This window comes from Pan troglodytes, chromosome 22 (assembly GCF_028858775.2).
Source record: "Pan troglodytes isolate AG18354 chromosome 22, NHGRI_mPanTro3-v2.0_pri, whole genome shotgun sequence".
Lineage (NCBI taxonomy): Eukaryota > Metazoa > Chordata > Mammalia > Primates > Hominidae > Pan > Pan troglodytes.
The window spans coordinates 34,783,428-34,795,754 of record NC_072420.2 but is presented as its reverse complement, the minus strand read 5'-3'; the positions used below and the strand labels follow the sequence as shown (position 1 = coordinate 34,795,754).

Sequence of the window (12,327 nt, the reverse complement as noted above, 5' to 3'; positions counted from 1 at the left end):
CAGACATGATAATGATCCCCAATTTACAAATGAGAAAACTGAGGACATTTGAGAGGATCACTAAGGGAGTTCATGAACATCCTTTCTGAAATAAAGATGAAGAACGCATCCTTTTACAACACCTTTCAGGAAGATACACACACACACACACACACACACACACACAAACACACACAAACACAAACTAGAAATAAACACAAGTCAGATAAAATCCAGCTAACTGATGCAAAAGGACTAATGTAATGAGAAAAATCACCACCGGTAAGCCCTGAAGTAATGCACCCAGGCTATGAGTACAGGGATGCTACAATTTTCAGGAGAAAGGCTGCTGGGGGACTTCAAAATGGACGCATGCAGCTGCTAACATCTGTACCCACACCAAGAATTAATCTTTTCTCTAAAATGCAGACATGTGTCCCTCTTGATGTGATCTATCCCTCCCAAGACCACTTAAGTGCTCTTACAAAACAAAACAAAACCAAACCTGAATCTAATCAAATTTCTAGAACCTATGGGTCTACAGAAATTACCTGGAATAGAAGAATATATATAAACAGCATAAGTGACCAGCCAAATCCGGAAAGGTAAAGAGTGGGGGAAGAAGCTATTACAGAGTAAGAGACTTAAGGTCATTAAGCAAACATAATTTGTGGACCTTGTTTAGATTCAGAGTCAACCAAAACTGTAGACAGACACTTTTGACAATTCAGGGAATTTGAACATGAACATGAGGTGTTAAGGAATTGTAGTTGGGTGTAAAGGCACTACGGTTGTTTAAAAGTCCTTATTTCTGGCCGGGTGCAGTGGCTCACACCTGTAATCCCAGCACTCTGGGAGGCCGAGGCGGGTGAATCACGAGGTCAGGAGATCGAGACCACCCTAGCTAACACGGTGAAACCCCGTCTCTACTAAAACTACAAAAAATTAGCTGGGTGCGGTGGCGGGCGCCTGTAGTCCCAGTCCCAGCTGGGGCTGAGGCAGGAGAATGGCGTGAAACCCGGGAGGCAGAGCTTGCAGTGAGCCGAGATCACGCCACTGGCACTCCAGCTTGGGCGAAAGAGCGAGACTCGGTCTCAAAAAAAAAAAAAAAAAAAAGTCCTTATTTCTTATACACTAATTACTTACAGGTGAAATGATATATCTAAGTTTGCTTTAAAGTACTCCTGCAATAACTGATTCAGTCACCAACAGATGCTAAAACCAATGCAGATTGCTGGAAAACAAAATATTCAGTCTCAAGTTTGTTATTCCATAGATCACTTAATACAAAAGGGAAATAGGGTACATTTACAATGGCCCATTCTGGTGAATGCCACCTAACCAAATGACTGCTTAACAAAGTGGTATGCCTCCCGGTGTGATGCACTGACATCCCTATGAAATACTCATTCCTGTCAACAATGGCTAATCTAACTCTAATCATGAAAACGCAACTACAGTCAACTCCAAAGTGAGGGTTTCTGCAAAACAGTAGGCCTGGACTCCAAAACTCCTCAAAGTGCCACTGTTATTAATGACAAAGGCTTTGGAACTGTTCAAGGAGACTAAACAAGTAAATATATGATCCTTGATTGAATACTGAATTAAAACACTAAAAACTATTACTGGAAGAACAGCATAAATTTCTATATGAATTGAATATTTGGTGGTAGTATCGTATCAATGTCCGTTTTGAATGTGATGACTATGTTGTGGTTAGGAGGAAGGCCCTTATTCCTAAGAAAGGTATGTCAAGATGTCTGCAACTCTCAAAATAACGCAGATTAAAAAAAGATAAAATAAGGCATATTCTAACAATTAGTGATCTAGGCAAAAATCATACAAGTGTTAAATGAACTGCTCTTTAAGTCTGAAATTTTTTTAGTCATGTTAGCCAAGGGAAATTAATGAAAAAAATTTTAAGATAAAGAAAACAGAGGTGAGCAGACTGGAAATTAACAGTTGAAGCTGAGTGATAGGTACAATACAAAATTTCATTAAACTACTGTATTTACCATTACGTATGACCAAGTCTGTGTTTTAATTCTTCAGTTTTTCCATTTGTAAAATGGAAATCACTCTACCTAACCTTAGATGGCGAGGATTCAAGAGAATTGTACACATGTGTGTGTGTATAATATGTAGGTGTGTATATATATCTTAAATACATATACACACCTACATAACCCCTGCACCCCTACTTCAATCCATTGCTAAGGTTAGGCATTATTATCAACTCATCTAGCCTCCCTCAAAGGCTAGCAACTATGAGGTTTATAGAGGTAAAACATCCTACCAGGTCAACTTTGTGTTTTTTTTCTGTTCTCAGTCTACTTGGTTCCAATTTTATGTTTCTAGAAAAAAACTGTTTCTAGAAGGAAATCGCTTCTGCTCATCTTTCCATGTGACTAAGGCAGAAAACCTAAGCACAAGCACCTTCCTGGTAGACCAGATTATAATTCTCCAGGCCAAGTTATAAATGGAAGATTCAGAAATTAGGGTATTTCCTCTGAAAGATACTTTTCAGTTGGAAAACTTTAAAACCTTCTAATTTTCTCCAAGGTTTGGAGAATATAACACTCAAGAAGTAAGAAGTAAGACCACAAAAAGAGTAACTTTAACAGTATTTGGAGGGACTGGTAGAAATTACGCCCTGAATTAAACCTAAGAAATAAAAACAGAAACATGGTATTCTAGATTATAAAGGCAGCTGGATATTCCTCTTGCATTGCAAACACAGGACAAGTAGAGGGATAGAAAAATCCAGGGAAATAGGGTCACGACTGTTTTCTTTGTATGCCAGATGACAAGAAATCTTGAAATTATCAATAGTTTCCAATGAGTCCATCCTAATCAGATAAAATACTCAAGACAGTGACATTAGGAAAAATGTTTTCTTCAATCTTCTTATACACACAAAATTTGCAAAATCTCCTGGCCCTTACTTAGTCCACACATGAGAATGGCATTCCCATGAGACCAATAGTGCTACCAAAGTCTGCGAGACTTAGGCTGCCTAATGGAAACTTGGTGTCTTAAAGCTTCAAGATACTATACTTCATACAACTGTTTTCTCATATGACTATTAACAAAACAGAAGGCAAGCAGTACACCAACAGAAGAATGGCAATCAAAACAACCCATGACTGGGTCATTTGCTTACTTAACAGTGTCAAGCAGTTAAAAAACAAAACCACACACTTCAGTACCATATACCTTTCCTACAACATGCCTGACAGAGCCTACACTCAAATTTAGCTTTTCAACTGAGCAACAGAAATTCACCTTTAATCTGAATCAAAACCAGACTGAACAGATGTTTTATATTCGGAATTCATACACGGGGCATCTGAGCACAAAATGAAAAGTGAGCAGATATCTGGAACTTACACTGATTCTGCACCTTTCTAACGGAAGCAAAGACGACACACGGATTTGCAAGGGCATCTTCCCAGCAGCTGAAATGCAACCACAACACTGCACTTCTGATCACCACAATGAGAATTTTCTCAAACTGGATTATATCCACAGCAACCCGGCTACCATAACTGCACTTGGTTTCTTCACCTGACAAAATTAAAGCACTTAACCACACCAGGGTAGGTGTTACAGAGAAACTTTTAAAAACTCAAGTCAAAACAAAGACAAAACCAGGAATTCTCGATTCTGGGGCAGAAGCAGAAAAATGCCAGTTTATGAGGATTGAGGGCTCCAATAAAGAAAGTTTTGCTAAGTCTGTGCTTTCACTTGCAATTTCATTTTTAAGCTTTCATCTACACCAACCTCTACTGAGGTATGCCCAAAGTGGACCGAAATTACCTTACCTGGGACTGTAATCATAGTAAAAATGATTGCAAGGGGAAGCAAAACAAGTCAATTACACCTTGGGCCAAAACGTACGTAAGAACAACCTGGGATCTGAGTTCGTTTTATTTGCAATTTGATGTTATCTATCTGGAGTGGGAGTGAAAAAAAAGACAAAAAAGGAAGGTTAGTCAAGGTAATAACTTGGCTTCTATTTTATGGAAACACAAAGCCTGGTCAAAAATAAAAATGTCATCACCTCCCTCCTCTATAATCTTTACCAAGAGAGCACCTGAATTTTTTTCATGGTAATACTATTTTCCAGGGATCATGGGTAAACTATTTTTAATTCCACAGATACACTCTGAGCAAAAAAAAATATTTTCTAGGCAAAGCAATCTTTGCATGCCAGTAGTATTTCAAACACCTAAGAGGTTAATACAATGGGTACAAACCAAATAGTACTAATACATGCCTAAAACAAGGTATCACTCAGACATTGAAAGAAAAAGTGGACTGTGAATGTCACTCCCTCACAGTTTACACAGTGCAGCTCTGAAGCCTACATGTATATTTTAGCCTAAATGCACATATACAACCCAACAATCCGAAACTATAGATACTTTCAAGAATTGAATATGCCTGCCATTGCTGAAATCAGTCCTACTGCAAACCAGTGACCAATTAACAAGGTGGGCTTTGTCAACATAAATGCTAAGAGATTTACAGACAACCTACAGCTAATTATCTGAATATCTAGATTACAAAATGAGAGCCAACCTAACCCACAGATACATTACATTTGATCCATGGTACCTAAGTATTCAATTAGTTGGCAACATCAAAAAAAAAAAAAAACCAGATTTCCTATAAAATCTGGATTTCTGGCTGGTAGGAGGAAGAGAGAAAAAAAAAGCTGGCAAAACCAGGCCCACACCCCTCATGGCAATAATAGATGGGAGCAGAGTAGTAAGCACCAACACCACTAATTCAAACATTTACTGAACAAGAACTGTATTTCAGGTTTGATCTAGTTTGGGATTCTGATGAAATAAACTTAGATATAATAAGTTTTATCTTTTAGAGTTTCTTCATTAATAAACTGGGAATAATGAAAAACTAGGCAATGAAGTTCACAGCGACTTGCCTAAGACCACAAAGCTACTTTAATGACAGAACTACACTTAACTACCTCCAAGGTCACATAACCACTTTATCTTCAAATACCCTCCCAAATGAATTACTTCCATTTTACAAAGAAGGAACTGAGGATCCAAAAGGTTAAAGTCCTTAGGAAGTAGGTGCTACAATCCAAAACCCAGTCCCATCTGCCTCTAAAGCTCCTTCTAGTCTCCCAATGCCAGTCTTTGTTTATTCTATGGTAACACATCCAGTATCTTCATTTCAGATCTTACAAGGTTTTTCTACTCATTTATAATAGAAAACAAAAAAATCAGCATTTTTCTATAAAGCAAAAGCCTTCATACCCAAAGCCATATCCAGTCATAAAACTATATATACGTACCTTAAGTATTTTATTAAGTATTTTATTCAACACATAAACATACATTTATTTGCCAACCTCAATATAGGGGTCATGACAAGCACTTGGAGAATGGAATCGATGACCTGGAGTTTCCTGATGATTTGAGTTCCTTCTGCTTGATCTAAGCGACATCTACAAATGGCATTATCTACAATTTCCAGTTTCAGCTTCATTAAAGTGGAAAGTTTAAAAGATCCTTGTAAAACACTCCACATACAGAATCCTGCTAGTTATTTTTCTTCCCAAACTTTGAGTTATTTCAGCCATATCTAATTCTACAGTCATTATTTTAATGACTCACCTTTTATCAAGTCTTCCCAAAGAATCCAACTTGGTTTTCAGGAAACAAAGGTTTGCACTCATTTCATCAGCTCACATGATATTTAAATTATTTTACGGAAACAAGATTACCTGTCATAAAACAGTCTTGGAAATCAACACAACTTCTGGTAACATACAACTCACCCAGCGTGAGCGAAGTGCACTGACTTGTAAGCAAACTACTAGCACGAGGTCAACACGCTGTATCATAGCAAATAACTGTTTTATAGAGATGAGAGTAGTAACCCCTCAAGGCAGCTTAGTAAGTATCTACCATATATGCAAAGCATAGCAGAACAAACATGAAAGACTCAGCTCTCAAGAATTTGTAATCTAGCAAAGGAGGTAAAACATATTCACCAATTAACTGTAATACAAAGTAGAAAGTGATCCATGTGATGGGAGACGTGATGAGATTCATGCAACCAAAGGAAAGATTAGTCTATTATACTCCTAATGTTGCAGGCCCTTGATAATTTGTTTAATGTACCAAATGAGTTAAGATGAACTTGGAAGAACATGAGACTGGTTTTTCATGGAGGTGGTGGGGTATTGTGGAAAGGGAGGGTGTTCCAAACAGAAAAACAGCATGATGCCGGCACCAAAGAAAATAAAAGGTAATGGTATTTATAAGAATCTGCACAACTTTGTTTACTGGGCATATAAAATGTGGAAAAAAACTGAAAGATGAGGTTAAAAAAATAAGTTGGGAGTCATACTGAGACAGCCTTGGATGCGACTTCATCCTGCATGTATTTGAAAATGAGAAGTATGCAGTAATTTGGCAAGTGTTGATACAATCAATTAGTATGGGAATCAGAAAGCCATCACTTAATGCTTTCTACTATTTCCTTGTTATAAGTGCACCTATTTAGGTGTTTTAAAGTATCTCAAGGACATATATTTGCACTACAAGCATATTTACAGGTATTAGCTATCCTCCCCTCAGTAGTATGTCAGGAGCCAGCTAAGAAACTGCAAGAGTCCAAGGAAGAAACAAACAACACGAGCAGTTCAACTAGGGCAGAGAAGACTATATGGCATTGAGACTGCAGGAAAAGAAAGAACTGCATTTGTTCAGCCCCAGATGACAGAAGACAGAGAAGTGATAAACAGAAATAAGCAATAACAGAGGCAACTTTGGGGATAGGCAACACATTAAGTTCTTAACCACACTGAGTTTGCAGTGCCAAGGGGATACCCAGGAGGCCATAACCAGCACAGAAGAGAACAGAAAATGCCAGAGTTGTCAGCTTGTTAAAAAAGGCGGCAAATCATCCACATGAAGGTTAAAGGAATTGTACATAAAGAGAAGAGGGCCTGTAATCCCAGCACTTTGGGAGACCAAAGCGGGCAGATCACGAGGTCAGATTGAGACCATCCTGGCCAACATGGTGAAACCCCATCTCTACTAAAAAAAAAAAAAAAAAAAAATTAGCTGGGTCTGGTGGCGCATGCCTGTAATCCCAGCTACTTGGGAGGCTGAGACACGAGAATCGCTTGAACCCAGGAGGCAGAGGTTGCAGTGAGCCGAGATCGCGCCACTGCACTCCAGCCTAGGCAACACAGCAAGACTCCGTCTCAAAAAAACAGAAAGAAGAAGGGAGAAATCAAGGGAGTAACATCAGAAAACGGCACCATAAGAAGCCAAGAAAAATGATGCACCTAGAAAATTGTGTCTATATACTCTAAATCAGGGGCTGGCACATTTCTTCTGTAAAGGACTAGATAATAAATATAAACAAAAGAACAGGGTCATGTTCCAATGTAACTTTACTTATGGACTCTGAAATGTGAAAGTTTTATGAAATTCAAGTGCCATAAAGTATTGCTGTTTTTTTTCCCACCTATTCAACTGTAAAATCTTTTCCTACTTCACAAGCCACAAAAATATAGGTGACAGGTCAGATCTGGCCCGGAAGCCACAGGCTGCCAACTCTTGCTCTAATTTCAAAGCAACAAAAAGGATAAGAGGCTGAATTAACTGTCACTTTCCAAACCCAAGGGTAGTTCTTCCTTTAGACAAATTGATAACTTACCAGACATTCATTTGACTAATTCCTTAAGTAAGGATTCCCCTAAGAGGTAACTACATGTGTTGATAACACGTGTCTTAAAAATATTGCCTTCCACTAAAAACAGATAAACTCATGAGTATATTGGAAATTCTAACACAAAGCTAAGAACATTAAATAGGAAAAGTCTGATAATCAAATTGCAACAACTTTTTATAACATGAGTAATCACACAGTATTTTATCATCTGTTCTCCACCCTTCCTTCCACCTTCATGTTAAACCCCATTATGGTATTCCAGGTTTCTTTTAGATGAGTTAAACATGTCGTAGTACAAACACAGCAAAGGCACTAGATGAAAAATATTACTTCAGAATTTTCCCGTCATTGCTTTTGAACTCTTAATTTTTTGAAACTGATTTTATAATCTAAAAGGTTAGAAGATTCAATAGTCTGCATATACTAGATATAACCTAGATTTTTTAAATCTAGAAACATCAGTATTGAATGTGTGAGTCATGAATTAAGAAAAAAATTAGTGCAAAATGTCAACTTCTGACAAGCAGTCTTCATACATACAAACCATATCTGGTGAGGAAGGACTCCTTACCCCCAAGCCATTCCTTGTACCTTAGCTGTAGCTCAGGGGCAGGAACAGGACTCCTTCCTTCTTCAACAGCTTGCTGCGGCAATAAGCTGTAACCCAAGAAAATTTAATACCAAATGAAAGTATAACATTGTTCACAGGGTCAAGTCTTCCATTACTAGGTAACTATTTTAAGTTGCCTGGTTTCAAGCAGATAAAACACAGAGAGAGATTATTAAAGATACAAGGCTAAGCTGTTTAGGGAGGGCCCATGGGAAGAAAAAAAAGACTTGACCACTTGACAGCTAGATGTTTCCGTTTGAACTGATGTCTCCCACCAAGACACAGCAGAAACTTCAGTATTTCCTAGTTATCAAATGCTTGCCAAGCAAACTACAAGGACCTAGGGTTGACCTGACTCATACTTCAGTTTATTAGCACCCTCCATCTCCAAAGGGTATCTAAAATACAGGCACTTCATAGGCATTACTTTCAGAACATCCTAACTTGAATAGAACTCTAGAGCAAATACAAAACTTTTGCCAGGTGTTCTAATCAAAAAAGGCTTGCATTTAGAGAAAAACTCTTCATCACTCTATACCAGAAAACCAACTGTTTTCTAATTTTAGGAACCGATTATACTTTTCTATATTCAAATTAAACCAAGTCAGAACTCAAACTCAGATTACACAAAACTCCTTACCCTACCAAAGTACTATTTCAATGAGTTATCTAAATGTAAAATATAATCTGCATTGAGTATTAAACATAAAAATTACTGTTTGTTTTAATAAGAATTTAAGATTTCCAAAATAGCTATCTTTATTCCTATTAAAAAAACATATGAAGATATATATATAAATGCTATCTTATTGTACATGCAATGCAATCATTTAGCAAGTGAATTAGTTATTAAGCCATTAACCTTTAATTCTTCATGTAAAAATTCCTGAACGCCAATGAGAAGATTTTAGGAAAAGTATCATCTCAGGGCTTTCATAATCTATGCCAACTGTGAACACCTTCTGGGAAAAGGGCACGAGACGTAATTAGCGTTCCTAAAGTAACCACAAAATACTTATGTATTGCACAGATTTCTTTCCTCAGATTTCTCCTTCCTGTATACCCAAGGCATAAAAAGTGTCTACAAAGTTTCATTTTTTTCCTAAGCTCCTCTACATTATACAGCATGCGGCTTTACCATTCATGTATTGGCACTTCAGTCTTTTACCTAACTGAAATACCAACCTTTAAAATCTAATTATCAAGTGAAACCAAAGGGCTTCAATCATTTTCCCACTCACAAGAGAGCTCACTCACCAAACACATGACCCCTTCTCCTCATCTACCTCAAAGTTCTCATTGCAGGGGGAGCAGGGTGGAGGTGGATATAGACCTCACCATCTCACAGGCAATCCATTTCTTTTTCCATTGTCAGAGGTCTTCCTCACACTGAAATGAGGCTACCTGGGACTGCAGCCTTGGTCTCTCCTTTGTGGCTATGTCCTTTCACATTACAGCCTTTGAATACTGTGTTTTCCAGAAGTGAATAAAACTCTCTTGATGCTATCTGATATGGGTGTAACAGGACTTTTAAAATCTTTTTATTCCAGAGACTCTTCTATAAATATGAACTAAGACTGGTCTAAACAACTGGTTTTTCAAATTGCTTGTCACCTTTAAAGGCCTAGTTTCACAACATCCATTACTTTACTGTCATATTTCAGAATTTAACCACACTTTTACCTACTTTTCACGCTAAAACAGGGAGAAAATAGAAATAACTTTTTTTATATACACACTTTTTAAAAAATCAAGCTATATGGTACCTGAAAATAAATTTCTTCTTAGAAACACTAGTTAACTACATTCATAAATGCCCAAACTTGGAAGTACAAAAGTAGATACTCATAATCAACTTCTACTTGCAAACTGAGAAAAACATAGTATTGGAATTTCTGGGTGACTAATTGTACAACTGTATAGTTCAATATGACTGACTCTACATAATACACTCTGAAATCTTTCAATGGGCATTCCCACAACTGACTTTGCTACAATCCAGATACTGTGACAGCCAACACAGGGCCTGTATTTTAAATTTTAAAACTTTGCAAGCTCAATTTAAAGGAGTCAAGCTAGGGTCAAAAAAAAGTAATGAGGACAGGGAGGAGTTAATATTCTCCAAACAGACTAAGAATGCTCTCCAGGCTGAGTACTGCGGAGAAAAAACAGGAGAGCAGCTCTGGGAGTTCAAAGGCTGGAAAACTATAGTTTCTTAACTTCCATATCTGCTGTTAAAGTTGCCTAACACAGCATTTTCCTCAATTCCAAGATGCACAAATGATTTGGGGAGGAAAGGAAAATACATCATATTAAAGGGGTAAAGAGGTATACACTTAAGAATCTAAAAACGTGGAAGATACGCAACTTTGAACTGAGGAGCTTCAATACCCTTCTTGCAACAGAAGCACAAAGTGCCTCGGGTTAGAACTGTGGTTTCTCCAAGGCCTGCTACCGGTGTGCAAGCTCACAGTCGCATTTTTCATTTCATAAGCCTAGAGTTAACTTTTTAAATTCGTTTCCCCCCAAATATTCATCCTATTTTAGAATCCTATTTTCCTAAACTGAAAGCAAGCAAACTGGTCTAAAACCTGGAAGTCTTTGTGTTTGTGCCACATTTACAAGCTACAGATAGGTTTTTGAACAAATAACTGAGAAGCTATTGTTTAATATTACTTTATTTAGGTCAAGGATCTCCTCAACATAACTTCGCCATTGTACATAAGTCACCACTGTTACAACCTTCTATCTACTGCCATGGGGCCTCTTTCTCCAAGAGGCAGTTCACCTTTATTATCTACTTTCTAGGGCTTTTTTTCTTTTTTTTTTTTTTTTTTTTGCCCCCTTCCCTCATGCGAAGATTTCAAGGAAGGTTATTTATTATTTTAACCAAATTACACTCTGTTGATCTGAACTAGAGTGAAAAATGGGTGCTCCACATCCAAAGGCTATGTTATTACAGGACATAAAAAAATATGGTAAAAGAAATACACTTAATACTTGCAGCCATGTTAACCAAGATACTTGGCAACTATGGCAAAAACAAAGGGGAGGGCAAGTCTTCATTTCAAAGGTTTCAAAGGGTTACAGAATGAGCAAATATTATTGCCTACAGGTTGCCTCTTTCAGTGTCACCTGCTACCTCCCCAAGACGAGGAAAGTAAACAAAAGGAATTTCAGTAACGAATTTCCCAGGTTCCACATTTCCTAAAACACATAAGTTGAAGGGAGGGCTTAAACAACTTCCACCTAATTAAAAATCTTCCCTTTTAATAATGCTTTGTTTTCACTGCTCCTATCCTTTCGGAGTTACATATGCTGGTAAGCAAGGAGGAGGGCCAAAAGGGATATTCAGGAGGCTGAACAGATACTATCTTAACTTCTTCCAAATCCATGAAGAACAAGCTGGGGGACACAATGGCATGCCTGGCCAGGCTGTCTGGACCTCAGAGAGAGGCACTGGCGTCCCTTCCCAGTTAACAGTATGCAAAGCACACTTCCTAACAATCTCCCGACGCTCCGTGATTGTTAGTTTATCAATTGAGCTTAAGTTGAACCAAACTTGGTAATACTCCTTGCAATTGACCTGGAGCCTAATTTCAAACGTAAAAATGCGTCCACTCCTCTAGCGCTGTAGGAAGCTGTGCTTACAAAGTTCGGACGTAGTACAGTGATTTTTGTTTTATTACACCTGGTGGAGAAAAAAAAACATAACACCAAACTACGTTACCGAATTCCGAATTCACGGGAGAATGGGGATTTCGGCGATGACTTGAGGAGTACATGACCCAGGACAGAGGACGAAGTGAGCTGCCTCCGGGCCGCGGGCCCGTCCTTGGCCACGCCGTCACCTGAAAGGGGCTGCTGGTTCGCTTAGCATCCCTCCAAACCTGAAATCCCCTACCTCAAGATCAATCAAAAGCAGGGGGAAGAAAGTGTCTTCTGGAGGCGCAAGAAAGGCCACAACTTGGATGAATGAAACTGGGCTAAGGGCACCCGGAGCGGGATTTTCG

General features: G+C 38.2%; 2 protein-coding genes across 6 annotated transcripts in view; both read right to left on the bottom strand.

Moving 5' to 3' along the window:
• Window positions 1-12,327, bottom strand: part of MRPS6 (mitochondrial ribosomal protein S6) — a 70,108-nt gene that overhangs the window by 56,593 nt on the left and 1,188 nt on the right. The gene's annotated exons all lie outside the window — the stretch shown is intronic.
• SLC5A3 (solute carrier family 5 member 3) overlaps window positions 1-12,327 on the bottom strand; it is a 33,077-nt gene that overhangs the window by 19,566 nt on the left and 1,184 nt on the right. Inside the window, exon 2 of one of the 3 annotated variants that reach the window (XM_063803539.1) lies at window positions 1-12,327. This exon is cut by the window's left edge and continues 19,566 nt beyond it. The exons of the other annotated variants lie outside the window; for them this stretch is intronic. The gene's annotated coding sequence lies outside the window, so the exon portion shown is untranslated. 3 annotated transcript variants of the gene reach the window in all.